This window comes from Chiloscyllium punctatum, chromosome 18 (assembly GCF_047496795.1).
Source record: "Chiloscyllium punctatum isolate Juve2018m chromosome 18, sChiPun1.3, whole genome shotgun sequence".
Taxonomy (NCBI): domain Eukaryota; kingdom Metazoa; phylum Chordata; class Chondrichthyes; order Orectolobiformes; family Hemiscylliidae; genus Chiloscyllium; species Chiloscyllium punctatum.
The window spans coordinates 54,985,978-54,989,830 of record NC_092756.1 but is presented as its reverse complement, the minus strand read 5'-3'; positions in this window follow the sequence as shown (position 1 = coordinate 54,989,830).

Below are 3,853 nucleotides of genomic sequence, written 5' to 3'. Positions count from 1 at the left end.
GAAGGTGTTATGTGACGTTCTCGACCCTCGACACTTTTGAGATAAGAGACCATCCAGGATTCTTTCAAGTCAGGACAATGATTCTGAAAGAGTCAGTCAGTCATTTTGTGAAAACTGATGATAACACAACACCAAACTGACTTTATAAATGGGGGAAATACAAAATGAAATCAAGTGTTTTGTCCATGTCTATTTGAGTGCAGCATCGATTGACCAGAATGATAACTGAACTACAAGGGTTCAATATGAGGAACAGAAATGACGCAAATCCAGGGTAGAATTCCTCACACTTGGAAGGGTCTAAGATGAGTAAAATTTTCAAGAAAATAATCGAAACTTTTGGAACTGAATGGAATGGAAAGATTACTCTTGCCTCTTGATTTAGGACAAGGATAAGCATCGAAATGTTTATTGGTGGCCTGAAATCTTTCCAAGACTGAATTGGTTGAAGAATTCATCACATTCTTGATATTATATTGCACAGACTCTTTTTGTGTTAACTCACTGAACCTATCCTTTCCCTTCTCAGTCTTCCTCTCTCCTAATTGTATTTTACTGTCCCACCTAACATTGTGCAGTCAACAAACATAACACATGATCCTATCATCTCAGTCATTGATACAGATTATAAATGGCTATGTCACGAGAAATGATAATTGTGGTGTGCACTAATATCAGCTCCACAAAATGAAGGTGATATATTTATTCCAGCTCTCTCTTTTCTGTACTTTATCATTTCTAACACAAAGTCCCATTTCCCCATCACTGCAGGCCTCATTGACAACATTGACTACTCGTCAAACATTTCCAGGATTTGACATTTTTGCATCATTGTGTGTGCAAATCACTCCCTTACCTAATTCCTCCATCTCGCTTGAAACTGTTCCATCCAACCATCAATCAGATGCTTTAAGTTTATTCTCTGTACATGTGCAGTACACTGCAAGAACAGAGAATAACTCACCCCCATGTGCTGCTTCACAGATCATGTATGTCTTAGAGCCAGCTCTGAAAAATGTGCTGGACATTCGTATCCCGGTAAGAAGATCTGTATTGATTGGAGCTTACATCGCCATTGAGGGTATTTGTCACTGACTTATTTTACTTATTTCAATTATTGCCTGAATTGGAGAAATTATATTTGATTCAGAAACTGTATCTACGGAGGGCAAGGAATTTGATTGCCATGTTTGATTTATTAAAACCTACAATGTGACGTCTCTATTAATCAACTGTCATCCCTTCACAGAACAGCCGCTGATAAGCAGGGAAGCCACATCCCAGTGTTGAGGAGAACATTTCTCAGTGCGACTCTCAACAATTGGAATTTAATTTCCAAATGGTCAAAGGCAAGGGAAGGACGACGGTGAAGTAAAATGAGATTTCACTGTTGGATATATGGTGTTGGGTGCCAATGCTAGTGGACAGGGTGGCACAATGGTTGAGTAGTTAGCTTTGCTGCTTCAAAGGGTCAGCGAATGATAGCCTTTGCAGAGTGGGTGCGCACTCGATGGGCCAATGGTCTGCTTCCACATAGTAAAGATTCTATGATTTTATTCAAGATGCATTTTCTAATGTTTGCGATTGACCGATTGAGATTTGTTTCATTCAATAAACATCAGTTCTAAAAAATACCCTGTGACAACTGGGAGTTAACTCATTGCTGTCATCTGTTTGTTCAATTTTGTAAATAAATGAACTGAACCACATTGTAAAGTAACAGTCCCCCAGGCGATGCCAGCAGGTATAAATGGAAGGCTTTGAGATGATATCATCACGGAATTGAGTACAGAGAAATTCCAATCACAACGTCATTGAGAAAGAAAATGACGTTTTCAATTTATGATGTGTGGAAAATATTTCACACGACTCTTTCAATTGTAACAATTCCTGGTCAGTGCCTAACACCATTGAATTTGTGTGAATCTGTCAGAGGGTTCTCTTCAGGTTCACTCTGACACTAACACTGACACATGGGCGTGTTATGCCCAAAAGTCACACAGTGGCAGACGATCAGTAATTTAGTCTCTGATTACCGACACCGCGGAGAAACCCCATCATCGCAGATTGCGTAGGAATTGCCTGGGAAATTATTCATCTCTTCTGGAAACCTTGAAGAAATCTCCATTTCAATCGAAGACTATGAAGAATATCGGAAGAATTTAAAAAATGCATTTTTTTTCAAAATATAAGCGGTGGTATTTTTATGTCGAGTTGGCAAAATCAGTTAGTTTGCATTTGGTTCAGGTTTGTTGAGTGAATAAGCAGTGGGCTTTTCTGTGCTTCTGAAGTTGATGGTTAACTTGGAGTTATTTCTATAATCGCAAAAAGTTGTTTAAAAAATAGTGTTTGGGGTTTGGCTATCGGCTAAATGGTTTCGTACACGAGTGAACCTGTGCTTCTTTTTGATGCTTGTAACTCAGCATGGCATTACTGGAGCCCGAATGATTTGCTGGGGTGTTTTGGAATTTGCGATTAAGGACGAAACCCTTAACTGAGAAAGACTTGCTTTCACTGATATCGTTTTTGTCATTTCTTTTAGTTCCATTCAGACCCTGGAAATGATTGGATGTGTAGATCTGTGCTCTTGTGAAGGAAATGAGAGTTTTTATAAATTACATTGCCTTCGACTGAGAATGTTGTGTTGGTCCCAGACAGAAGTTTTGGGGCAAGAAAAATCTCTGAAACGATTGTTTAAAGCTGAGTACATTGACACTCAGATATGCAATATCTCCAGGAAGCAAATTACGGCAGTTCCAGTTTGCAAGTGGCAATCACAAGCATTTGACTAAATGATAGATACAGGGATTCTGGTGTGAATATTATATGAGAGTTGCTTTCTTTGTACCGGCAGTGTGAGTCGTGTTTGGATAATATATAAAAGTCATGTCCTTTTGTTTCATTTATACATTGTTTTGGCGTTGGTGAGAATTATACTACGTGCTTATTGCTTTTGAATCTGCATAATAAGTACATAGTTTTATTCTATTTTATCGTACATTCTTTTGGAAAACACCTCTGTTTTGTTGTGGAACCAATATTTGCATCATTGTGTGTTTACAATTCAGCAAGGGAACACTTTGTTAAATCAAAACAAATAAGGTTATGATCCATCTGGCTGGATTTCTGTCGAGGCTCTGGTTTGTTCTGTAATTAATCAGCTGGAGTCAGAACAGAAGTCAGGCGATTGAACAGTTAGACGAACTCCCGAGTACCTGATACACTAACCCACATTGTGGGGTTATTGTGGCCTAACTGTATCCGTCCAGATCCATTATATGCCCAGACCTTCAGATATCCACACTGAGACGTAACTCCATATTACCTCTTTCAAAATTACTACTCTCCCACTCTGCACGACAGCCAATGCAAAGCAAATTCCCTCTCTCAGCACCGCTAGACCTGTAACACTGGAGCTATATGAGGCACCGGGTGGCTCACAGCTGTGGTTTTGTGCACAAACGGTAATGGTCATCACCGAGCAGCGAGGATAGAACTGCATTGAGAAGAGTAAAGAAGAAATTTAGAACTATGTTGTTGATACTTTGAGATTACTGCAGCATTGTAGAACGATGAATAGTGTAGGGCCATTTTCCTTAAACAGAGGTGAATGAGATTTGACATGACTGAGATGTACAAAATAAGCAGGGTTTTGGATGGAAACCCGTCTCCCTGAATGCAGCACCATTTAATGAGAAGAAAATGGTGGGAGGATTATCAAAATCATGAGGCCTACCATTTCATTCAGAGTATAATGGTGCGAGTTGAATTCACTGCTCAGTTTTGATAGTGGCTTGAGGTGACAAACCTTAACTCATTTAAAGGGAACTTGGATCTGCATGTGAAGTGTACA